We start from the raw sequence: 27583 nt of genomic DNA, 5'->3' as shown, positions 1-27583 counted from the left end.
TGATTTTTCTTCAGAGGAAGCACACTTTCATTCTCAATATAGTTAAGAGCATTCAGACATGACTAAAGTCAAAGGTGGCTTTGTTCCAGATAAATGAACATTCAAAGAGAAGCCCAGCTATACACATTCTGATGATAGACCCACAACCATCTCATTCTTCTCATCTGTAAAGCAAGGCCATGAACTTTTATTTTAGGTCCTTTTCAGATCTAAGATCATATGTCCACATGTCCTCATTACCTAGATCAAGTATTCCTTTTCAGATCTAAGATCATATGTCCACATGTCCTCATTACCTAGATCAAGTATTCACAAAATTGATATGATTTCTAAGCAATCAACTGGAATCATGGTTAAAATAGAAAAATTCACTCAAAAAATGAATGAGTCATATAAAACCAGGGGGACCCCATTTCTTGGGGAATAGAACTCTTTCAGAAACTTCATCTGACAGGATCCTCACTCTTACTATAAAAGAGAGAAATCTCTGTTTTTATTTAATCTTTATACTGTTCAGTCACTCTTCCCTTTGGGCATCCCACCAGGGTCTTTCTTTGTGAAATAGTCAAACATGGAGCTGCCTTACTGACTTGTAATCACTGAGAAAACCATTCTCATCATTTTATTCCCCAGCACAAAGTTGCACTGATTCTGAAGTCTCAATTTAGTTTCCCAGAGAGTCACAACAGTGAGTATTGTTGCCAGGCAACAAACAACACGAGAGCATGAGTTTCATTTAAGCTCTATGGTTTCCATGGAGAAACCCAATTGTCATGATTAATTTCATTCCCAGTGCTGAAAATGGAAATTTAGAAAAGACAATCAGGCTTATTAAGCAATTACATATTCTCAAGGATCAGATATTGTAGGAAAGACTTTTTTCTTTTATTCTCTTCCCCAAAGTGCTATTATAAAGAAAGTGTTGTGCAAGGTCTAAAGACTGATCATAGATATAACAGCTCAAATCAATTGTGAGTTGTGAACCTCACAATGAAGAATGCATGTGAAGTATTAAATAAATGTCAGTTATTATTAATGAAAAGTTATTGCTACTATCCCAATAGAATATAAGGTCTGTGAGGGCAGAGATTGCTTCACTTTATCTTAAATCCTTTAGAGCCTGGCACAAAGTAAGCTCTTATTAAATGCTTATTGAATTGAAACTTTGAATATCATCTCCTGCACTTTAAAAATGACTCCCTTCCTGTGTGACAGATGCTTTTTGCTATTAATGCAATCACATATCTTCAATATCATTTGTGACATCTTTATCATTTCCAGTTCAGATGGCAGCCAAAGGCTAAGAGTTGGTAGCAGTCATGTGTGAAGCCATAAGAAATAATGGTCAGATTGCTTGTGAACGTGTAAATGATGCTGCCAGACTAGAGCATGTCTCAGTTGTGAACACTGCACTGAAAACAAAACAAAGACCTGACTTTGGCATTTTTAGTAGTCTCTAAGAAAACCAAGATGGTCTAAAGGTGCTGCCTCAGTTTCATTTCCCCTGATTGGGAAGAAGTAAAAAAGATGAGGGCTTCATGAGATTTGCAGCTGAAGAGACCTTAGAGATGACCTAAAAAGATTCAGAGAGCTAAGTGACTTCACATCACCTAGGTAATAAGAACTAAGAGAGCCTGTCCTTTGACCCTTATTATAGATTGACTCTATCCATTCTCTCCCCAGCCATGCCCTATACCTCCATTCTTTCCATTTTTAGCCCTTATTTGTAATTTTTATAATATTGGGTTATTTAAACCCTTTAATTCTTGTTATGTTGATCTAAGCATTTTGTATTTTTATATTCATCCATTTCATTTAGATTATTAGTTTTATTTGCATACAATTGGGTAAAATCATTCCTAATAATTTGTTGTATTTATTTCATTGGTTATCATTTACTTTTTTCATTTTTGATGCTGGTAATTTAGTTTTCTTTTCAAAATTGTTAGCTAATCCTTTGTTTTATTTATCTTTTTTTTAAGCTTCTGTTTTATTAATAACTTAATGGGTTTCTTTTTTTCTTTCAATTTTGTTAATCTCTTCTTTGATTTTCAGAATTTCAATTTTGGTGTTTAACTGGGAATTTTAATTTGCTGGTTTTCTAGTCTTTTTATTTCTATTCCTTGTTCATTGATCTGTTCTTTTTCTCTTTTGTGGATAAAAGTTTTTAGAGATAGGATTTTTCCCCTCAGAGCTTTTTGGGCTGCTCCCTCAGATTTTGGCATGTTTTCTCATTGCTGTCATGTTTAATGAAATTATTGATCATTTTTATAATTTGTTCTTTGATATACTCATTTTTTAGAATTATATTGTTTAGAGTCCAACTAATTTAAAATTGCTTAATCAATACTTTATCGAGTATAATTTTTATTGTATCTTGGTTGCCAAACTATGTTTAATATTTCTGCCTTTCTGAATTTGCAAGATTTTTAATGTCCTAATTCAGGGTCAGTTTTTGTGAAAGTGTCATGCAGATCTGGGAAATATATAGAATTTTTATTTCTATTTTCATTCAGTAATCTCCAGAGATTTATCAGAACTAATTTTTCTAAAACCCTATGCAATTCCTTCATTTCTTTCTTTCTTTCTTTTTTTGGTTAGATTTGTCTAGGTCTGATAGGAGGGTAAATTGAGGTCTCCCATTATTATAGTTTTACTACCCATTTTACCCTGTAGCTCATTTAACTTTTTATTTAAGTCTCTAAATGCTATGAAATTTGTTGATATTTATTCACTGTTTTTTCCACAACTCTTTTCACCAAAATGTGATTCCTTATCACTTTTAATTAATTCTCTTTTTGCTGTTGTTTTATTTGAGATCAGCTTGTTAACCTGGCTTTTTTGCTTCAGTTGAGGCATTATAGATTTTCAATGTTCTTTTTAAAATTAAGTATTTTATTTTCCCCCAGTTACATGTAAAACAATTTTTAACATTTGTTTTTAAACCTTTGAGTTCCAGATTCTTTCCCTTCCTCCTTCCCCACCCCATCCCCATTAAGAAGGCATATATAAAGTTATGTAAAACATTTTCAAAAAAGTCATATTGAAATAAAAAATCTGGATCTCCCTCATCTCACACACACACACACAAAAAAAAAAAAACTCAAGAAAAATAAATTTTAAAAAAATTTGCTTCAATATGTATTTAGACAAAATCAGTTCTTCCTCTGGTTTTAGATAGGATTTTTCATCAAGTCCTTCAGGGTAATCTGGATCATTGTATTGCTGAGAATAGCAGAGACATTCACATCTGATCATCCCACAACATAGACATTACTTTATACACAGCACATTTTACTTTCTCTGACTTCATTGAAGTGTTTTCAGGCTTTTCTAAGAGCATCCTCCTCATCATTTCTTATAGAACAATAGTATTCTTTCATAATCACATACCACAAATTATTCAGCCATTCCCCAATTGATGGGCATTCCCTCACTTTTCAATTCTTTGCCTTAAGAAAAAAGCTACTATAACTATTTTTGTACATATAGATCCTTTTCCTCTTTTTTTCTTTTTTAAATTTCTTTTGGGATACATGCCTAGTAAGTGGTATTGTTCGGTCAAAGAGTAGAAGCATAGTAGAATTTACTACAACTCTTATTTTAACTCTGTATATATCTTTATTTCCCAAACCCTCTTTAAGAATTCATTTTGTTAAAACTAATCTCTATTAATAAACTCTTCCTTTTATTTCTCCTTTTTCTACTTCTCCTTCTTTTCTTTGCCTCCTTTTTCTCCCTCTAAGTAAAATGTATTTCTGTACCCAACTGTGTGTTTATTCTTTCCTCCTTTCACCAGTTTAGATGAGAGCAAGGTGCAAGTGTTGCCACCTCTCCCATTCCTTCCTCCTTATGTATAAAGACTTTTATTTGTGTACCATAATTATGTGAAATAATTTTTCTCAACTTTCTTCTTTCTTCTTTTCCTCCCCCCCTCTCCACTCTATTCCTCTTCTCCTGCCTTTCTATTCTTCTCTTAAGATCATGAGAACATAAAAGAACTATCTCTAGACCCTCTGTCTAATTAGATTTTATGATCCTTGATAAAGAGTTCTGAGAGGATACTGAAGTGGGTTGTGGTCCCTTTAAGAAATTGTATTTCCTATTGATCTGTGATTCCTTTCAGATTCCGAACCCCTCCTGGCTGAGGTGTCTCCTCCCCAGACAAGTTGTCTTTCCAGGATGCCAGAGCCTCTGATTCAATTATAAATCCTGGTCAAAAAGCATCCCTTTGAATTCCAATAGGAGATCCGGACTTGTCCCAGCCCCCACTGGGTCTGAGCCAACTTGGGCTGTCCCAGCCCCTATTAAGACACTCAATATAAAAGAGCTAAACTAAAATCCTCTCTTTGCAGAGGTTCCAAACATGGCAGTTATACCATGCTTGGGATGCCAAGGGGTTCTGTCCACTGGAATATTCTTTTCCAGTACCACCCTTTCTTTACCCTCACCTATTTCCTAACCAGACTCTATGCCTCTCTGTCAGGATTTTTAACTTTACTTCCAGTCCCCATAATAAACCTCTTTTATCAATCTAGGTTTTCGGGTCTGTAAATTCCTTTACAAAGAACCTCTGCACCACCAGAAGGGAGTCTCCAAAACTCCCTACCCTTGTGCCGAATCCCAAGGGGTTGCAGGGGAGCCAAACCTCTCCATTTGGTTCCCTGAACCTCGATCCTGCCACTAGACCTTACCATTTAACTCCCTGACCACCAGAAACCCTAACATCATTTTGATTCCCTAAATCTAAACCTATCAATACCACATCTTATTTCTCCATATTAAATTATAAACAGTTTATCTTTGTTTAGTCCCTTATAATAGTCCCTCTTTCATATTTACCTTTTTATGTTCCCTTGATTCCTATATTTATACTTCAAGTTCCTCAGCAGCTCTGTTTTTTTTCCCCATCAGGAATGCTTAGAAGTCTTCTATTTTTTATTAAAGATACATTTCCCCCACCCCCACCCTCTATAGAATTCTATTCAGTTTTGGTGGGTGAGTATTCGTGTTTGTAAGCTCATATCTTTTGCCTTCTGTAATATTCTGAGCTCTCCCCCCTTTTATAGTGGTGACGAGTAAATCATGTGTGATCCTAACTCTGCCTCCTTGCTATTTAAATTCTTTCTACCTTCATAGCCCAATCCAGTTAAACTGCAGAGGTGACCCAGGATCACCCAGAGAAGGGTGACCAGGATGAAGAAGGTTGAAGATGACGTAAGTGGACTCTGTGTCCCCCTGATCTTTGTAGAGAATGGGCCACCTGGCCTAAAAATGATCTCCACCCACCTGAATCTGTCAGTTCTGGGAAAGCTATCTGGTTCCCACAGGAAACTCCCACTTCCAATTGATCTTGGAATCACTTTGGTCTGGGAAATAATCACCACCCTTTATTGATGTGGAAATTAGCCCCTAATTGCTCCCTATCCCCAAACCATAAAAGCTAAATAAAAAAACAAGACTCTGTACCCCAAACTTCGCTATCTTCCTAATCAGTAAGCAGCCCACTGAGAGCAATAGTTTCTCAGTGAAAATAAATCCATTTTTGCCAAAAACTTCATTTGCAGAGTGGGACTGCGAATTCTTTTGCAAAATCTGCATCACTGGCCTGGGGACCCCCATCCCTGTTAAGGTATCTCTCACCCCTCAACAAAACTAAGAACTCAAGAAGAAATCACTTTAGAGGGAAGCTTTGACTGGGGGAGGACCTTGTGAATTTTAGAGATTTGAAAGATTTTGATTCTTCTTTTAAACAAAGAGCTCTGCTCCCAGAAAAGCAGCAGCTGATGAAAATGTCTACACTAGTGATGAGGACAAATTAGATATGAGGAAAGTTAACTTTGAATTCTATAAAGGGTCCAGCAGAAAAAATTGCTATACCATACAACTAGGTGAATAGCCTAAGGACTCCAGCAAAAAAATGTTTAGAATTGTCCTCCCTCTAGCCTTATCTCATGTACTCTTAAAAAAAAAAAAAAAAAATTTATTTATTTTTTATTTACTTATTTATTTTTTTATCTCATGTACTCTTTAAGCCTTAAGCTACTTTGCCCTTTATGTATAATATAAAATTATATTTTTATATAATAATATAAAATAATATTATATTATATATAATATATAAAGCTGGAAAAATATTCCAAATTTACTTGTAGAAGAGTTTTAGGGAAGATGATTTTGTACTAACTATTCTTATTATATCATTTTAATAAATATGCCTTTTAAAAATCTAATTAAATCTATTTTATTAATTAACATCAATTAATAGTTATGGGGGAAGCACACCAATAGGAGCTCCTCACAATTTCTCATGGCTACCCTTAGAAGTCTGAGGGGATTGATGAGGAGGGAGAATTGAGGGTAACAGCAATGGGATCCCCTTGGCTGGTGGTAAGATTTGCAAAAGAATTGACAAACCCCATGAGGTTTGTGGCAAAGAATGGGATTTATTTACACTAAGAAGACAGCTTGCTAGGAAGACAGTTTTTTTAGTGGGCCTTCCTGATTAGGAATTTGGTAAAACTGAGTTACATTGAGAAGAAAATATCTTTACCAGTGGGCAAAATTCTGTTAGGACTTCTGCAAAGATTTGGGGTTCAGAGTCACCTTTTATTTAGCCCTTCAGGCTTTTTCAGGGTTTTCCCAGGCCTGAGGTGGGAGTAGTTCTAGGGACCAATCTCCAATTTAATGGAGGGTGGTGATTATGCCCCTGGCCAGGATCTCCAATTGAATGAGACCACTTAACTTAGAAAAGTGCCTTATCTGGGAAAGGTATTTGAGGCTCAGGAACACTTCCCCCTTACTCCACCCCCCAACAGATTAAAGGGAACACAGTTTAAGGCTTCTCCCCCAAAGGTTAAAGGAGACACAATTTACATCAGGATGAGTAGCAGCTGCCTTCTGGTAACCCAGCTTGACACTTCAAATAGGAGTTTGAGGAAATGAGCCTGGAGCATTGCTACAGGTAGAAAGCATTGTTTTTCAATAGCCTTAAGTGCTCCAACTATCACATAATTAGTCAATTAACTTGCTGCTTATTTGAATCTGGATAGACAAGTCAACTAGCCTCTCTTAAATTGAATTGCTACAGGAACATTATGACAATACATACCCCATTGCTTTTAAATGCAAAGCTCTCTACTAAGGTCCAGTTATACCAGCCCTAATCTTTATTTAAAAGCTCTAGAGTGTTCACATTAAAATATATTGCTTTAGAGAAGGGCACAGCTGAGGTTTCAGATTGGCATAGTTGCGTGTACAAAAGAAATTATTTTAATCCTAAAGGGTTAGATATTGAATTAAAAGTCATTCTGTAGAAAACTTTATGTACATGTGATAACATGTTCCCTAAAATAATGTTGAAGAACTTTAACAAAGATAACTTTGTCTACAACTGTAATACCATTTTAAAATAAAATTTAAAAGAAATGATTTAGACACATAAGCAAATTAAAAGAACAAGGAATAACTCTCAGATCTGTGGAGAAGGATGAATTTATGGTCAAAGTAGAACTAGAGAGCATTATGAAATGCACAATGGACAATTTTGATTATATTAAATTAAAAAGGTTTTGTAGAGGCAGCTAATTAGTGCAGTGGATAGAGTACCAGCACTGAAGTCAGGAGGACCCGAGTTCAAATCTGACCTCAGATATTTTAACACTTCTTAGCTGTGCATATCTTTTGATCCGGCAGTGTCTCTACGGCATGTATCCCAGAGAGATCATTAAAAAAGGGAAAGGGACACACATGCACAAAAATGTTTGTGGCAGCCCTTTTTATGGTGGTAGGGAACTGGAAACTGAGTGGATGCCCATTAGTGGGGGAATGGCTGAATAAGTTATGGTATGTGAATGTTATTATTCTATAAGAAATGATCAACAGGATGATTTCAGAAAGGCCTGGAGAGATTTACATGAATTGATGCTAAGTGAAGTGAATTGAGCCAAGAAAACCTTGTTCACAGCAATGGCAAGATTATGTGATGATCAACTGTGATGGACTTGGCTCTTTTCAACAATGAGATAATTCAGAACAATTCTAATGGACTTGTGATGGAGAGAGCCATCCATCTGCCTCTAGAAAGAGGACTATGGGGACTGAATGTAGATCACAACATTTTTTTGTTGCTGTTTGCTTGCCTTTTTTTTTTTCCTCATTTTTTTCCTTTTTGATTTGATTTTTCTTGTGCAGAATGATAAATGTGGAAATAAATTTTGAGGAGTTGCACATGTTTAATAGATAAATTATTAACTAATTATTAATAATTAATATATAATATTAAGACATATTGGATTTCTAGGGGAGAGTGATGGGAAAAGGAGGGAGAAAAATTTGGAACACAAAGTTTTGCAAGGGTGAATGTTGAAAACTATTTTTGCATATATTTAAAAAAATTTTAAATACTTATTATCAAATAAAATTACAAAAAAACCAAATTTAAATGAAAAATATGCCAAACAAAAATAAATCTTTAGAATTATTGGAGTATTTAGTTGTATAAGGATTTAACAAGATTGTTTATACTGTCTCAAAGACTAGTAACCATTATCATCCTAGAGTGCATCATGTAATTTTTCTGAAGTTGATCTATTTTGATGTAAACTTCACAATTCAAATAACATCAATTAAAAAATAGATCTTGGAGCAATTAGATGGAGCAGTGGAGAGAGCAGCTCAAGTTAGAGGGACCTGAGTTAAAATCTGGCTTCAAACACTTGACACTTGCTAGCTGTGTGACTCTAGGTATAATTTACTGATTGCTGCTGCTGAGTGTTGACTGTTCCACTACTGCTGCCTACTGCTGCTGCCTACTGCTGCTCCTGATTGTTGTTGACTGCTGCTGACTACTGCTGTTGTGCAGAAATATAGATACGAGAATGAGACCAATATAATTTAAGTGGAGAGTTTATTGTGTAAAAGTGGGCCAAGTAGTGCTGAGATTAGGGTAGTCAACCAGGGGGATGTTTGGAAGAGCATCTGGTACTAGTTCTCTGCATTTCCCTTCTTTTGTCTAGTATCCAAGTTTTTTCTTTTGTCTTTTTTTGATTTTATTTATTAGTGTTTTTTTATTTACAAAACATATTCATTGACAATTTTTCAACATTGACTCTTGCAAAACCTTGTGTTCCCAATTTTCCCTCCTTCCCACCAGCACCTCTCCTAGATGGCAAGTAATGTAATATATGTTAAATATGTTAAATTCAATATATGTATACCTATTTATACAATTATCTTGCTGTACAAGAAAAATGGGATCAAGAAGGAAAAAATATCTGAGAAAACAAATTGCAAGCAAACAATAGAGTGAAAATACTATCCTGTGCCTACACTCAGTTCCCACAGTCCTATCTCTGGGTGCAGATGGCTGGGGCTGAAATCTACTTCTCCTGCCAGAAATCCCAGTAACCAAGGGCCACCCATGGCTGTTTCCCTCTTTTCTCCTCTTTCGTCTCTTTTCTCTCCTCTTCTTTTCTCTGTCTTGTCTTCTTTCCCTTCCTCCCTCCCTTTCTCTCTCTCTCCTCAACATGCTGTCTTTTTCTCTAACAATCTTTCAAATCAATAATCCTTAACAATTTTAGCTTTCAATATTATGACAATAACCTTAATTATTGATTTCACAATTTTCATAAGTGATAGCAAATAAACATAATATAGCCTACATTTATAGTCATTTTCAATTTTGACGTACACACCAATTAAAAAGTTGTCTTAAAAATCAGTACTTTGTGATATTCTAATTAGATCTTCCATTCAAACTATTGTTTTTGCAAATCAATCTTTCTCATTTTGTCTCTTGTTTTTTAAAATCACCTCTCTTTTTAAACTTTAAGATTCACAATATAACTAATATCTAAATAACTTTGGACCAAATTTCATAAAGCAGATCTGACAAACTTTTAAAGCATAGTTCATAAATTTTTTTTTAAAAAATTATCCAATATACAATTTAGAAAGCAACACATTTCATCTAATTAAGAGATACAAACATGTGACCTCTTAAGATAAGTTACCAGAACTTTGTTTTAACAACCTATTTTTTAAATTTAAAATCAAATCAAATACAGATTTAAATTTCCAGTAGTAATGTTTCAATATTTGAACAAATTCCTAGGATTTTATACCCAGAATAAAGAAATTTAGCATGTATCAGTCAACAGTAATTATCTTACAATTTCAGAAGCAGAATTCCAGTTTAAATATACACAGCCCCAAAATTTAAGGTGTCAGAAAAGTGCCCTTTTAAGTCTGTCTATCCAATTCAACTCTTCTACAATTAGGATTGAAAGAGGATGGGTTGAGTCAATAAGTCATACCCTTTTACTCCTTTGGAACCCAAGAAAACAATTTCTATTCACTTAAATAACTTTCCCTTTTGCATTAGGGAGAAAAAAAGACAATCCTTAAAATTGAGATGGAGTAGATTTTAAAATTGACTGTTCATGAGATTCCCTAAATTCTAATTAAATGTTCCAGGCAAACAGAATTGCCATTTGGTTATTTTCCAATGCATACAAACTATTTCTCTCTCTTTTTTTAGCCAGGAAAGGGTGAAGGCGCCAGGTTTTTTTTTTTTTTTTTTTTTTTTTCAGGGCCCTCAGAAGTCTGACTCTAGATAACTCAAAAGCAGACTGTTCATTGCCAGAGCTTTTAAAGCAGTGAATTGTTGTTGGTTTTTTCCCCTCTGTTTTCCTAAATTTCCCAAACCTTTAAATCTTCTGTTAACAGTCAGTGCAAATAGATTATAATTTGCATATCCTTTTAGTAAGCTTTGGTTAGAACTCCTTTAAAATTACTTTTACTATCATATCTCAAAAAATCAAATATAAAGCAATTATATCCAACAAAGCAGCTAATATTCACATAGCATTTGTTTTATGCTAAGCACCTTTGCAATCATGTGATCTTCACATCAAGTATTACTATTTCTCCTTACAAATCAGAAAACTGGACAAAGCTAAAATAATTTGCCATAAATTATATAGTTAATACATTTCTGCAACTAAAACAGAGAATGGTGGGCTTATCAAATGTAGGGGATGACTGGCTTTTTCACCTGACACTGTCATACGGTATGGTGCCAGGGACACCCGGATTTTTCTGGGTTGCTGGACAGAAACTGCTGAAGGCTGGGGCAAACTGGTGCCAGGATCTCGCTTTGATGGTAGTTTCAGGAGTTAGGGCTCAGGGAGTGCTGTCCATGAGGTGTGCCCCCACTTCACCCTCATTCCCCTAAGCTGGGCTGGGGAGATGTATAGAGCAAGGTTGTGTGGGGTCCCCATAGCTGTTGCTATTTTTCCCCCTTTCTTTCAAAATGGAGTAAATTACTGGAATTATCCCCAATGTTTCAGGAACTTTTCTTGCAATCTTAAAGTGACTAATTGACAAACTTCTTAACCATTGCTCTTAAAACATTGAGAATCTAAGATGTTATTTTAATTAGCTAACTATTTATGTAGCCCCCAACTTGGTCAGAGCTGAGTTACATAGAAAAAAAGTTAGGTTTTTTTGGGCTAACTAGTGAGGCAATCCGAGGGGGTCTTAGAGAAACTAACCTCATTTCATAAATCAATAGAGGAGCTAAAATCACAACTAAGTAGTAGTATTAAAGATAGCAATTTCCTCCCAAGAGAAATTAGGGAAGCTTCCTTGGAGGAATTCTTTGGAAATCCACTCGTTTCCTCAGGGAAGATGAAGGGAAGGGGTTTCAGGGTATTTACGGTGTAACAGAATTCTTTAAAATGGCAATTTAAACACATAACAAAGACAGATGAGGTACAAACATGTACTACACAAACACCACAGAATTTTTCAAACTGTCAATTTCAATATATGCCAACAAATACAGGCCAGGGTCAAATTCCTGACATCTCAGGAGTGCTGTGAGGAGAGATTTTGGTGTCACGTCCAACAATCTCTCCTTCCCAGAGACAAACCAGATGTGCTCCTTGCTTTTTGCATGGAGTTTTCAGAAGAGGAGACCTGGATATCATGTCTGATGTAGTATTCCCCTCCAACCAGATGTCTAGACACAGGACCAGAACAGACTTACCTCTGGAAGTGTAACCAGGTCTCTATGCAGGGAGAATAGGAATGGCAGTTGAGAAGAGGTTTATACAAGACTCTGTTGACCTATGTCTCAAAGCCCTGAAATATCTTCAGATGCCACTCCCTTAGGAATAGGAGAGACAGTCCATTCAAACCATAACTCGAGGCTCTCTTGTGGTGACATGAAATACCACGATTTTGCTGGGGCCGCCAAAAAATGTGCCAAAATACAGATGCAAGAATGAAAATAATATGATTTAAGTGGAGAGTTTATTGAAGCCAGTGGCTGCAAGGGGAAGTACCCAAATCAGATAGCCCTGAATAGCAGGAAGTAAGGGTTTCTAAAGGCTAAAACTACAAATTAGAGGGTCATTAATTGCATAAGCAGGAAGATAAAGAAGCCAAAAGTCAGCAGTTTCAAGGGGGTGTCTAATGTAAAGAAGAATGGTTTCAAGGGGTGCCTATTCTAGACAAGAAAGGAGGAAATCCTGTGAGGGTCAGATTGTCCTGAAACCAAGATGGTAACACTGCTGCTGCTGACTGCTTTTGCTGCTGACTGCTTTTGAAGCTGACTGCTTTTGAAGCTGACTGCTGATTGCTGTTGACTACTGCTGCTGCTGTGTTGACTGTTTCTGTTGCTGACTGTTGCTGCTGATTGCTGACTGTTGCTGCTGCTGCCTGCTCCTGCTGACTGCTGACTCCTGCTGCTGTTGATTGCTACTGACTGTTGGCTGCTGCTGCTGCTGACTACTGCTGCTATTGACTGTTGTTGACTGTTGGCTGCTGCTGATGGTCCTCTGTCATTTTCATAGCCAGGAAGAAGCAAACATCCAAGATGTTTGGGCTGTACTTGTATCTTGGATAGAAGTTTGTCCAGTAAATTCATAGCTAGAGAAAAGTCTCTGTCAAAACAAAAGAACTCAGCCCGCATTTAGGGTTAGAGTAGGGAGTCGGGAGGTTAGGGTTAGGGTTAGAGTCGGTACAAAACTACAGGGACTTTGAAATCTCTTTCAAATCCAGAAATTCCAAGATAGGCAGTAACTTTTTTTAACCCTGCAGATCCACTGAATCAACTCTTTAATGCTCTATCATCTCTTATGTTTTGCTGTGCATGACAATGGATTTTTTCTTTTTCTATTTTGTTTTGATTTAAAATAAACAAACACATTTAAAAAGAAGAAAAATCACTTCTTTCTTCATCTATTGATCCAACACTCTCACTGCAAACCCTAGTTCTTTTCCATAGCTGTTCTTTTTTTACTCCCAAACTGCTTAAGAACAAAAAACAGTGCTGTGTGGAGAAATCTCCATCTAGTGTCCACAAGGTGACGCCAAAGTGCACAGATCGCTGACTCCAGAATCAAATCTGCCCTCAGACACTTAACAAGCTCAGTAACTCTGGGCAAGCCATTTCACTGTTTACCTCAATTTTCTCATCTATAAATTGAGGATAATAACAGCACTTCCTTCCAGGGTTGTTGTGAAAATCAAATGAGATAATATTTGCAAAATATATTTAGCACAGTGACCAGCACTTAATAAATTATCTATCATCTTTTCTTCTTTTTTCTGTCTACATCCTGATACCCTTAAAAACCTTTGTAAAATTAGGGGCAGGCAACTAGATGGCTCAGTGGGTAGAACCTGGAGTATATTTCAGGAGAACCCGAGTTCAAATCCAGTTTTAGCTACGTGACCTTGAGTAAGTCACTTAACCTCCTGTTTGTCTTAGTTTCTTTATCTGTAAAATGAACTGAAGAAGGAAAAAACAAAAACAAAAACCCAATAACATAAAAAACTCACAAAGAGTTAGAAATTACTAAACTACTTAACAACAACCAAAAAATTTAGAGGCAGTTTAGCCGTACTTAAAAGATCTGACAGCAATCATCAAAACCACTTGGTAATGGCTAAGAAAGAGTTGTCGCTCAGTGGAATAGATTAAGTTCACAAAACAAAATAGTCAATGACTACAATAATCTAGTGTTTGATAAACCCATAGATTCCAGATTTTGGGATAGGAACTCACTATTTTGCAGAACCTACTGGGAAAATTGGGAATTTGTATGGCAGAAATTAGACACTGACTCACACCTAACCTAACTAAACTTTACTAAGATAAAGTTGAAATGAGTTCATGATTTAGACATAGAGTGAAATTATAGTGGCCAGAAACTGGAAACTGAGTGGATGCCCATCAATTGGAGAATGGCTGAATAAATTGTGGTATATGAATATTATGGAATATAATTGTTCTGTAAAAAAAATGGAACAAAAGGTTTGGCAATTGTCAATGCTGTAAAATTACCCATGCATATAACTTGTAAATAAAAAGCTATAATAAAAATAATAAAAAGAGTGATATTATAAGCAAATTAAAACATAGGATAGTTTACCTCTCAGATATGTGGAGAAGGAAGGAATTTGTGGCCAAAGAACAACTGGAGTTCATTATTGAATACAAAATTGATTATGTTGATTATATTAAGCTAAAAAGCTTTTGTACAAACAAAACCAATGCAGACAAGATTAGAAAGGAAGCAATATACTGGGGGGAAAATTTACATTCAAGGGTTCTGATAAAGGCCTCATTTCTAAAATATATAGAAAACTGACTCAAACTTAAAAGAATTCAAGCCATTCTCCAATTGATAAATGGTTAAAGGATATGAACAGACAATTTTCAGATGAAGAAAATAAAACTATTTCTAATCATATAAAAAGGTGCTCTAAATCACTGTTAATTAGAGAAATGCAAATTAAGACAACTTTGAGGTACCACTTTACATCTCTCAGATAGGCTAAAATGACAGGAAAAGATGATGAATTTTGAGGGGATGTGGCAAAATTGGGACACTAATGTATTGTTGGTGGAGTTATGAACTGATCCAGTCATTTTGGAGAGCAATTTGGAACTATGCTCAAAGGATATCAAACTGTGCATACCCTTTGATCCAGCAGTGTATCTACTGGGCTTGTATCCTAAAAAGATCTTATAGGAGGCAAAAGGACCCACATGTGCAAAAATGTTTCTGGCAGCCCTCTTTGTAGTGGCAAAAAACTGGAAACAGTGTATGTTTGTCAGTTGGGGAATGGCTGAATAAGTTATGATGTATGAATGTTATGGAATATTATTGTTCTATAAGAAAAGATCAGCAGGATGATTTCAGAGAGGCCTGGAGAGATTTACATGAGCTGATGCTGAGTGAAATGAGCAGAACCATGAGAACATTGCATAACAAGATTATATGATGATCATTCTGATGGATGTGGCCCTTTTCAACAATGAGATGATCCAGACCAGTTCCAATGATCTTGTGAGGAAGAGAGCCATCTATACCCAAAGAGAGGTACCATGGGAACTGAGTGTGGTTCACAATATAGCATTTTCACTCTTTTTGTTTTTGTTTGCTTACATTTTGTTTTCCTTCTCATTTTTTTCTTTTTTGATCTGATTTTTCTTGTGCAGCAAGATAACTATATTAAACATATATACATATATTGTATTTAGCATATATTTTTAACATGTTTAACATATATTGGATTATGGGAGAGAGTGGAGGGAAGAGGGTAGAATTGGGAACACAAGGTTTTGCAAGGGTCAGTGTTGAAAAATTATCCATGTATGTGTTTTTGAAAATAAAAAGCTTTAATAAAAAATATTTGGAGACAGTTGTTTTCTTTCCTCCTCATTTGTCCCATCCAGGTACTGTAAAAAAAAAAATGCTTCTTCACCTCTCTGTTGCAAAGGATCAATTGCTCTTGACACTGATCTTCTCATCTAGTATTTACTATACTTTAGCTTACAGTATAACCTTTCATATAAAATTCCCTCAGGGACCCTCATAGCACAAATCCATAGCAAAAATTAACTAGATTTCCTGCTTACATGTCTCATATATGCCCCATACAAGTCTCATCAGTTTTTCCCCTTCAACCTCCCAACAACAGAGTCAACTCCACAGTATAAGGGGCAGCTTACAAATATTAATCCAGAAACTTAAACCAGCTCTGCTTTTAAAAAATATTGTTTTATTTTTTCTGGTTATACACGTATGATCGTGTATAACTTTTTAAATACACTTTTCTTTATGAATCATGTTGAGAGAGAAAAATAAGAACAAACATAGAAAAAACCATAGGAGAGAGAAAAAAATAGAAAAAAGAAGTGAACATAGCATGTGTTGATTTACAATCAATCTCCATAATTCTCTTTCTGGATGCAGATGGCGTTTTCTATCCAGAGTTTATTAGGATTGCCTTGAACAAGCTCTGCTTTTATAGCCTGGAGAGAGGTAAACTCATCTTGGGGGGTAGAGAAGGATGGGGGGGGAGACTGGTGCTCATATCAAGGATATTAACAAAACTGCTGACTTCCTTCTTCATAGGTCAACATTTTTCCCCCTGCAGGGCATAACTGTGGTAATAACCAAACTCAGCAACATGGTGGGTTGATTTATTTACATAAAGATTATTTTTTTCATAAAGATAAATGCATTAAAAATGTCTTACTGATAGTGGGAATAGACCCAATGATTAAACTTTAAGATGAATCATTTCTCCTTTCTCTCAATAAAGAGATAAAAGACTAGAGGTTCAGAATGTGGCAGATGCTATCAGTCAGAGACCCTGTGATGATTGGCTTTCCTTAATTGCTCTTTTATTAAAAAGGAGTGTCCAGTGGGGGAGAATGCGTTGGGAAATGATTATGGAATTAAAGCATAAAGCATTAATAAAAATTGACCTTTAAATGGAAAGTCTTTTCAATGGAGATTAAAAAACAACAACCACCAGATATTAGTTGCAATCATGTCTGACTTCATGACCCTATTTTGGGTTTTCTTGCCAAAGATACTGGAGGTGTTTGCTTTTCACCCTCTCCAGCTCATTTTATAGATGAGAAAATTGAGGCAGACGGGGGGCTCAGAGTCCCCCTGCTGGTAAGTATCTGGGACCAGTTTTGAACTCTGAGAGATGCGTTATCCTGATTCCAAAACTGGTGCTTTATACACCATGGTGCCCCCTAGCAGCTCTAGATATTAAACCTGGGAGATAATGCAGCACAGTAGAATATACACAAACCTAAATATCAGGAGTGAAATTCTATCACTAACTAGCTGGGCAAACTGAGGCAAATCATTTAACTTCTCTGGGCTACTCTTTCCTCTTCAGTAAAATGGATGAGACCATCTCTAAATTCCCTTTTATCTTGAATATTTCATAATTTATTCAGAAAGCTTTCTTTCTACTGTTGTCAAATTGTATGATTTACGATCCTTTGGTTAAAATAGGAACAGAACAGTTGCCCAGGTGATCTAGAATAAATAGTATGTTTATGGTACAGCCATTAAGATATTTTCAGTTGCCATTTTTGCAACATCAGAGCTTAATATTAGAAGATGTGTAAATCTAGCCCCATGGAAAATATATGGGAGAATGGCTTTTCTCTTCTTTGGGACATGAGGGTAAATAGCTAGAAGCCTTTATAAGCAACAAAGGGAAGGCCTATTGAGAAACCAGTGGCAATTAAGGAATTGTGCCCCCTACAATGATAAAGCTGTCCTTTGGGCAAAGGAGATCCTAGTTCATCTACAAAGTGAAAAAAGGTAGAAGTATTTAGTAGCGACCTTTTAAAATTGAGTCCCAGGGAACAAGCAGAGAGGGCAGAATGTACCTTGGTTGGTGGTGAGGTGGGGATGAAGGGGTAGTTATACTTTTGTTCTTGCTTTACATCTTCTTAGTTATCCCTTTGTCAAATAAGTTGTTCAGCTATTTTTAAGTCATATCTGAGTCTTTGTGACCCCATTTGGAGTTATCTTAGTAAAGATGCTGAAGTAGTTTGCTTTTTCTCTCTCCAGCTCATTTTACAGATGAGGAAACTGAGGCAAACAGAGTTAAGGACTTGGTCAAGATCACATGGCTAGTAAATATCTGAGATTAGGTTTGAGTTCAGGAAGATGAATCTTACTGATTTTAAGCCCAGTGCTCTATGCACTATGGCCTTACCTAGCTGCCCTGCTGGACAATGATCTAGGTCCACAACTGAAGAGGAGGAGGAGGAGGATGGGCTTGACCTCTAATAGCCTCTTGGTAAGATGTCATGACTGATTCTTAGAACACTACAAATGAGTATTGTAGGTGATCCAGAGGGTAATAGATAGCCATAAGGGGAGTGGGAGAGGACCAAAACATATTTTCAGTTATAACCTATATGCAGAAACCAATAGTCAATCAGTCAACAAGCATACATTAAATGCCTATCATGTACCAAGAGCTGTGCTAAGTGCTGGAGATACAAAGACAAAAATGAAACATGCCCTGCTTCATGGAGCTTCCATTCTAACAAGATTATTATTAAGCAGCTGCAGTGAAGCAGAAAATAGGAGGTCAAAAAAGACCTTGTTAAGAAGATGGAGCTTAAGCTGAATTTGAAAAAGTGACCTTAAAGATCCCATGTAGATAAAACAGATGACACAGATTTGGGAATGGCTAATTAGTCATGGTACACAAGGCTGCCATGGATGTTACGAGGCTAAAAAAAAATCAATTAATATGATGAATACAGAGAAACATGCAAAGGCCTATAAACTGATGCAAAATAAAATAAGCAGAACCAGGAAAACAACCTATACAATGACTAACAATATAAATCGAAAGAATGAAAGCAACAAAACAATCAACACTGAACTTAGTTGAACTCCTAGGCATCTCATAAAAAAATCCTAGATGGTATATTGGATAAGGAGATGAACTTGGAATCAGAAAGATCTGGATACAAATTCTGACTCAATCATTTATTAGTTGTTGAATCCTAGGTGAGTCACACTTTGCCTCAGTTTCCTGTTCTGTAAATAATTTTATGACTGCTAAGATCAATTCCAATTTGAAATCTATGATCCAGTGTGTGCTGTTTAATTTTAATGATCAAGGTTAGTTCCAAATAAGTTGAGGGGAAGGTTCTGTGCATATGGAAGATTATGTATAATGTCAGGGTTTGTTTTGCTGAACTTTCTTGTCACTCTTTTTGATTCTTTGTTATAAGGCATGACTCTCAGGAGTGGGAGTATAAGTGAATGTAAAAACAAAGATATCAATAAAATGTAGGATGCTATCTAGTAAGTTGACATGATATAAGAGAAGATGGTCAGATCATGAAGCAAGAACTGTTGTTGTTGGTCTTTTATCCTAGAAGAAAACCTATGACATCATGACAGGGATGTTTTAATTTGCATGTGAACTGGGTTAAAATGACTCAGAACTGTCTCATTCTATCCTTCAGAGTCATTAGAGTCCATTGGAAAGACAATAGTGAAGATGTCTGATGATGGACCAGCTGAAGCAAGATGAGGAAGGAAGGTGAGGTGTCATCCATGAAAGGAAACCAGAAGTAGAAGGAGGAAGGTCTGCTATATGTCTGGTCAATACTCCAAGGAGAGTCCTTGAGAGAACATGAACAAGAACCACAGAGTGTAAGAGATGGGAGTGAGGAGGTGGGGGGTTTAGGAGATTGGGGAGAGAGAAGGATAGGGAAGAATAATACTTATGATGGAATGGCTTCCCTCTAATATAATAGGAGTCTTCCTTCTGCATCTTCTGCTGTTGCTTCTGTTCTTTCTGGGATTAAAGAGCACAAATCTTATCTCTTGTTTCCATGACATCACTTCAGCATTTGAAGTTTACAAATACTTTGCAGCTCTTCAAACATTTGAAGGCAATTATTATATTTTTCCCTGCCCCTACATTTTTCTCACTCTGTTCCATTTCCTCCAAGTGATCCTCTGTGACTGTCTTCAGTCCATTGGATCCCCTTCTTCAAACTAAAGCTATACATAGTCCTGTCAAGCTATGTCCTGTATTTCATACTGAAAAAGATGCACAGTGACATGATCCTGAAGGAGGAGTTGCTATCCCCTTGTGGTTACCTTTTTTCCTCTTTCTCTAGAGTCTTTTTTGCTGACTCCTGAGCTATAGGCGGGACCAAGGTTAGGGCAGGCTATAAATGGAGGCTGGATGGATTCTGTTACAATGGGCAAAGGCTTCCTTATTTGAAAGAGGGAATGATGCCAAGTTTGAGAAGCTTCTCCATAGATAAAGGGTCAAAGTCTCATGGAAAAATCTCAAGGTCAATTACCTGGACGTGGGCCATGGAGCTGAAAGTCCAGATGTGGAAAGCAAGATTTAGAGCTGAGCTCTCCACAAGAAAGACAGGTAGATGGACAGATAGACAGAAAAAGAAGAAAGAGAGAAAGAGGAAAAAGAAAAATAAGAAAGGAAGAAAGAACAGGAAAGAAATGATGAAAGAATAAAGAAAAGACAGAATGGAGAGAGGCAGGAAGAGAGGAAAAAGAAAGGAAAGGAAAGGAAGAAAAACTCAGAGACAGTAGAACTTCAGGTCTAGAAGGGAATATAAAATCACATCCTTTTTTTTTTTTTTTTTTTTTTTTTTTTTTTGGTACCTCTACCATATTCTTGACTCAGTTTCAAGTTTTACCTTTGATAGATATAGAGTCAGTGACCTTAAGTAAGTTACTTAACTTATCAGTGCTCCAAGAAGCTCTTTTTGATTAATTTATAGGTGAGTTGCTGGTCTGCATTTCTGGATAGATTTCCAGTCTGGTGGTCTCCATTGATGAAATCATAGATCTAAGAGATCAAATATCTTACTTTTATTGCTTGTTTTTGGCAATATTATTAAAATGACTATTCAGATATATATATATATATATATATATATATATTTTAAATCTATAGGCAAACCATCAAAACAGCAAAATATTCAATCCATTGAATTGAGGACTTCTATGCTTTTCCAGCTTAATGGAGGTTTTTAGTACTTTAACATTTATATTTTCCAGGAAAACTAATTGTTTTAACTAGGCAAATAATCAAAGTAATAAATTAATTTTTGGAATGATGTGTTCTATATGATAATGTGACCATTTATTTGTGGCTGCATAGAGCAGATAATTGTCTTGGATCAATAGGTTGTATTTAAAATGCATCTCATTATAACTGCAATTTGTCCAATGCTGTTTAGCTGGCAATGAAGAAATTGGAGTTTGGACGTAATAGAAAAATGTTTTAACTTTTATTTTCATCAAGAACTCTCAGAAAGTCGGTCAAGAGCATCATAAATAAAAACAAAGTAATTTAGCTTAGAAACATAAATATAAAATACTCTACTTTTTTAGCATTTAAATTAAGACCATGAGACTTAAAACTCTGTTCATTAAACATGTCAAATATCATGTTATGTATTTCAGCTTTATGTCGCCTATCAATTAAGGTATAGAAAAGGTATAAGAATTTTAATATATTTAACATCTACTGGTCATCCTGCCATCTGGGGCAGGGGGTTTGGGGGGGGATAAGAGGTGAAAAATTGGAACAAGAGGTTTGGCAATTGTTAATGCTGTAAAGTTACCCATACATATAACCTGTAAATAAAAGGCTATTAAATAAAAAAAAAAAAGAAAGAAAAGGTATAAGAGAAAGACAATGAAATAAAAAGAGATTAGAGGCAGAAAAATAGAGAGAATTTTATTGAATGCTAGCTCTCTTTAGGGTCATTTAAGATATACCCACTAAAGACTTGATGTTGTGATTATGGACATGAAGGGGAAATTTACTTTTTGCTATAGTACTGAATTTAAGCCATAGTGAGACATGTTTAAGCCCCAATTTTGATGAGCTTAAATTGTTTTAAGCATCTTCTTAGAAGAAGAGGGAAAGAATTAATTAGTGAAGAAGAGAGGTTTTCTTTAATGGTTGAAAGAACACAAGACCTGGGCCTGAGTTCTAGTTTTGATGGTCAATAATGTGGTACCTCCTTTAGGAAAATTGCCCAATTTCATTTTGATTTTCAGGGGTTGGTTTCTCAAAGGGCAGCTGATTACCACTTTTTAGCATCCTAGGGATAATTCTAAAAAACTGATATTTCTATTACTGTTATCTATATTAAGCCTTTAAATAATTTTTCAAGTCCTGTTTGGAATCATTTTTCAAGTCCTATTAAATTGTAAACTCCTTGAGGGCTATCAAGTGGGGAAGGGTATGCAAGGGGAATTTCTTACTTAAATATCATATGTTGTAAGCACATGGTGACTTTGTTTATTTTGTGATTGTTCTTTCTTGATTTTAGGCACCTGAGCAACTGTAATTATCCTTATTATGATGACCTTGTGAGCTCTGGAAGGTCATTAAATAATTATATTAGCCTTTATGTGCTTCTTTAAGCTTTGCAAAGGATTGATTGTGTGTGTGTGTGTGTGTCTGTGTGTGTGTGTGTGTGTGTTTTATCTCCCCAAAGCTCTTATCAGAATCAGTAGCAGAGACTACCAGAGGCAAAACAATGACCAATAATAATAAGGGATGTTTCTAAAGACATCTGTACTCTAAAGACAGATTTAGAAAGACAGTTACTAAGGACTGTGGTGTTACTAAGGTCAGGGGTTGTGACCCTTCCTGAAGGAGAGAAATGTTGGTTTTAGACTCTATATAGATAACAACATTCAGAGCCTGTCAGAGAATTACACCTAAAGAGAATATCATTAGGATTCCATGAAAGAAGAAAAGGACTTCCAGAGCCAGGAGTCAATATGTACTCCTTGGTCACATATATTCTCTACATATGTAACTCATTATTTTTGTACTTTGTGTAGGAGCCCACATCCCCCGGGTAGTTATATGTGAAGGGAGAAAACATATCCTCAATTTGGGGTTTATTGTTTTGTAATTACTGTACATATTATATTGTCTCGTAAATTTTTTTTGTAAAAGCTAACAGAATTCTACTAGTAAATTGATAATGGGTGACACTACAGATGGGGGTTCATGAATAACGTCATGTAGTCTTTGCTTAAAGACTTCCTCTGAAGGGTAATCTATTATCTCTCTAGGCAACTCATTCCACATTTGGACAGCCCTCATTTTTGAGAAGTTCTTCCTGACATCAAGCCTAAACTTACATCTTTGCAACTTCTGCTCACTGTTCCTAGTTTCCCCCCCCCCCACCCCAAGCCAAAACCCCTCTCAGAATTTCTTGAAAACTAGGTTTGTACAAACTCTTTCCCCAAATTTGAGGGACGTTTTTCCTGTTGTCTGGAGAGAAACAGAAAAGGTGCATTTTCATCTTTTTTTTTTTTTTTTTTACTAAGCTGATGGTGTTTCCTAATGACATCAGAGCCACAACTTGGCAAACCAGTTCTCAGCAGAGTTGGGAGGAAACTGGCAGAGGAGCTTCATCTTGGAAAAGAAATAGAAATGAAATTCAAACTGGGATTTGCCATATTGGCCCCGAGGACAAAATACAAGAGAATCTGCTTTACACCAGATTAAGAACAAAGGGCTGGGAACAAGCATTCCTCTAAACTCTTAGTAGAGCCTCTCCTGGAAAATTCAAAGTGATCAAATGAATAATCTCTCTGAAACTGCAAAGTCTTCCATTTTACACCTTCTTTGGGGAGTGAGGTTTGCAGTAATGGATGCCTATTTTGTGCTTAAATTTTTCGTGGCCTTCAGAAATATATTTTGTGAATATATTTTAATTGGAATTTAAATGGAATAGAAATGATACTAATAGAAAATATGAATAGAAGTCTCATTTTTTCAAATGTAGATATGTCTTGTTTTTACATCACAGTCATTTCCTGACATGGTCTCCATTCTATATCCTAGCACTCATGTAAGCCTTCCCTTTTAACAAAACAGTCCCAATTAAGCAAAATTAATTGACAGTCATCATGTCTGACAATGTATGCAACTTTCTGTACCCATAGGCTCCCACCTCCAAAATAAGAGGGAGTTACAAAAATAAAAATGTTTTTTATCTATGGCAGTAGTTTTGATGGTGATAAGAGTGGGATGGTGAGGTTTATATTGAACCCTTAGATAAATGTGGTACAGTGGGAAAAGGTCTATGTTTGGAATCAGAGAACCTGGGTTCAAATCCTACCTTCATCACTTATTACCTGTGTGACTTTGGACAAAAGCAGATCAGTTGCCTGGTGTAGAAGGGCTGAAACTCTGAAAAGCTGTGCTTGAATTAGACAGCAGAGCACTTAAGGCTAATTAGCTATTCAATGTGAAATAATGGCTCTATATACATATATTTAGATGAGATGGTGATGTGATGGCTTTCCTCATGATTGGTGCTTACTGAATGTGCGGTGGTCAGGTAATCATAGGCAAGGATTAGAGGGCTGGGGGAGAGAGGTCAGTCTCACTTGGCTGCAGGACCAGAAGGAGAGAACTGGAGACTCCAGAGTCCAGGATTCATCTTTGGCAAGCTGCATGGTAGTTTACCTGCCTCCTTCACTTCTCCCCCTAAAGACCAAGAACTTTGATTTATCCTGCCTCTGACTGATCCTGAGGCCCTCCAGGAAGCTAGTCCGGACACTATAGCCTGGGACTTAGACCTTTCTTCTATAAAATGAGGGAGCCAAGACTAGGAAGCTTCTAAGATCTCTTCCAGTTTTAAATATATGATTTTATAAACCAAATTAGCTGAACCAATGGACACTTTGATGAGGAAGTGATTAAATGAGTTAACTAACCAATAAATATTTATTGAACACCAAACAAGGGTATAACCCTGTTCTAGGTTCTTTAATGTGATATAAAGAAAGCATGTTGTGTAGTTTGGCTCTTAAAGAGTTCACGCTTAAGTTGGATTGGTAAAGTTAATGCATGAAACTCCCACCTGCACTGTGTCCTTGGACATTTGGGAAGAGAGAGATTGGGATGGATGGAAGTCAACAGAGGAGTCATGACGGAGGAGATTGGGAATGTAGCTGGGCTTTGGAGAATCTACAGGATTTGGCTAGAAGAGATGAAAGGAGAAGCATGTACGAGGTAACAGAGGCAACATGGGGGACAACTGAGCAACACCATGGGGTAATGGAAGACGTGGCATCAGGAAAATGGCTTCAAACATTATGATTATGGGCAAGTCACTTAATATTTCTGAGCCTCAGCTTCTTGATCTTTAAAATGGGAATGATAATAATGATTATATCATTATATGACATATAATACTTTATAAAATGAGATAGTATTTCTAAACGTGCTTTGCACAATCCCTGCTACATAGTAGGTGCTATATAAATGCTTATTCCTTTCCTTTCCCTACCTTCATTAGACTAAATTCCTTAAGAATAGGGCTCATCTTTTGTCTTTCCTTGTATCCTCAGCATTTAGCACAGTGTTTGATACATAGTGGAAGCTTATTAAGTGTTTCTTAAATGAATAAATGATTTCATAGAATTATATATCTAAAGCTAAGAGGGATTTTCATGTATAGAAAGAATATCAAAATTTGATATTCTTCCAGCCCCATAGTAATTTGTTGATCACCAGACAAAGGTCACACATTAAGTAAAAATGATTAAATGCATGTCTGTGGATAATCTCAGACCATGTTTACCCTTCCTTTTGCCTTTGAATTGGAATCTGCAGAATCTCTATATCAGCCCCTACCCCGAAGTTCTTTGTCCTAACTGTTGTGCTGTGCGGATCACGTGGGAGCTGACCATTCATGGACCATAAGACACACCTAGGGAGATACAGACCCTCCCCCCCTATGGTGCTTCCTCCCTTCGATTATCTGCTCCACAGGTGGGACGCCTGATTTTCGGGGAGAACGTATATAATAAACTTTGCTTTGCTTCTAGAGATCTCTCCAGCTTTTTTATTAAATGGTGTCTGAACCACACAAAGACGTCAGCAATTCTTTTCAGAATTCTAGAAGAAAGACCAGCCTTACCCATTTGGGGGCCAACAGAATCCAAAAGTTTGGATCATGTCACAGAGAAAATGTGCATTTAATCTACCAGTTGGAGCTGGGGGTTTTAACCTGTGCAGAAGTGCCACATAAGGTCACACTGACATTCCTTTTCATCACCGCATTTATTAGATTTCAGATGTTGGCAGTCCTCTAAGGGGTTCATTCCCGTGTCTGTCTCATTGTCTAATAACAACTTGTTTACATGATGGCACTGACCTCATTTCTAAGTATGAGAGTTGCGTATCCCAGGGCTATATTTTTAGGCAATATAGATCCTTTGTTTTCCTTTTTAAAATGAACCACTTTTAGGGACAGCTGGGTGGTGCAATGGATAGAGCACCAGTTCTGAAGTCAGGAGGACCTGAGTTCAAATGTGATTTCAGGCACTTAACACTTCCTGGCTGTGTGACCCTGGGCAAGTTACTTAACCCCAACTGCCTCAGCCAAAAAAAAAAAAACAAAAAACACTTTTTTTTTTTTTAACTAAAGCTTTTTATTTTTCAAAACATATACATGGATAATTCTTCAACATTAACCCTTGTAAAACCCTGTGTTCCAATTTCCCCCCCTTTCCCCATGCCCATCCCTAGATGGCAAGTAGTCCAATATATGTTAAACATAATAGAAATATACGTTAAATCCAATATAGGTTTATTTAAGAGAGTAGATACAGAAAAAATGAAGAGGTCAAATAGGTACAAAGTGGAAAATATGAAATAGATTTGGGAGAGCAATAGGGTTACCAAGGAAAAGAGTTTGAAAAAATCCTTTAAGGGAATATGCCGTGAGGCCTGAATATGCCATTGACTGGTAGCCTAAGCCCATAGAACTAGCTGACTGATCAGAGTTAGCTATAGTAAGGAGGAAGAAGCCATTAAAGGGAAGACACTGAGAGAGAGAGAGAGAGAGAGAGAGAGAGAGAGAGAGAGAGACAGATCCTCATATTGTGCTTAGTCTGGGAAAGGACTCAGCAAAGATCTTCATTGCGGGTCGCGGGCACATCTTTTATAGCAGAGATGTAACCTTAGTGGTTTCTCAGGGTTGAGGGGAAGTACCAGGCAGCTCAGAGGGAGGAATCAGGGAGGCAGATGGCAGGGACCTGGCAGACCAAGATTCAGAACTATCTAAAGAGATACTAATCAATATTTCTAAGGTTAAAAATACCCAGAGGTTTGAGGGAAAGACAATGAAGGCTGATAAAAAGTTCCATCCTTACATATGCTTCTATTCATACGAATAGTCTGGGACTTGATTATGCCTGATAATAGCCAGATGGCCTTCTTCCCGACAAGGGAAGAGAGTAAGCTCCAAGTTCCCATCATTCTCCACTCTTTGACTTGCTAAAGAAATCGTTCCCCAAAGTGTGTGTATGTGGGTCACACTGCCAGTAGCAGTCTTTGTGGGATTGAATTGCTTTATTTTTCAAGTGAATGAATATCCTTATAAGGTGAGGGGAAGAGGGAAGAAGGGATACAGAATTAAAGACATGTCATAGTCAAATCAAGTAGATGCTGACAGATAGATTCTGGCTTCCGAGGAAAACAAGAAAGCTGCCTGGACTTGCTTCCTGAAGTAAAGGACTTTTTAGTAGAGGGAGTGGGATGAAAGCTTAGAGCAAACTTAGCAGATAGTGCTTCCTGACTGAGCTTAGCTAGTTTGCACCTTCTTGGTCTATTCTTGTAGGCATTTCCTGGAATCTGGCTCACTTAACACATTAGTGTAATTCCAGCTTTTTTGGTTGGTGCCTGAGGA

Source organism: Sarcophilus harrisii, chromosome 5 (assembly GCF_902635505.1).
Source record: "Sarcophilus harrisii chromosome 5, mSarHar1.11, whole genome shotgun sequence".
Taxonomy (NCBI): domain Eukaryota; kingdom Metazoa; phylum Chordata; class Mammalia; order Dasyuromorphia; family Dasyuridae; genus Sarcophilus; species Sarcophilus harrisii.
The sequence above is the reverse complement of the archived record's forward strand: the minus strand, read 5'-3'. Positions refer to the sequence as shown.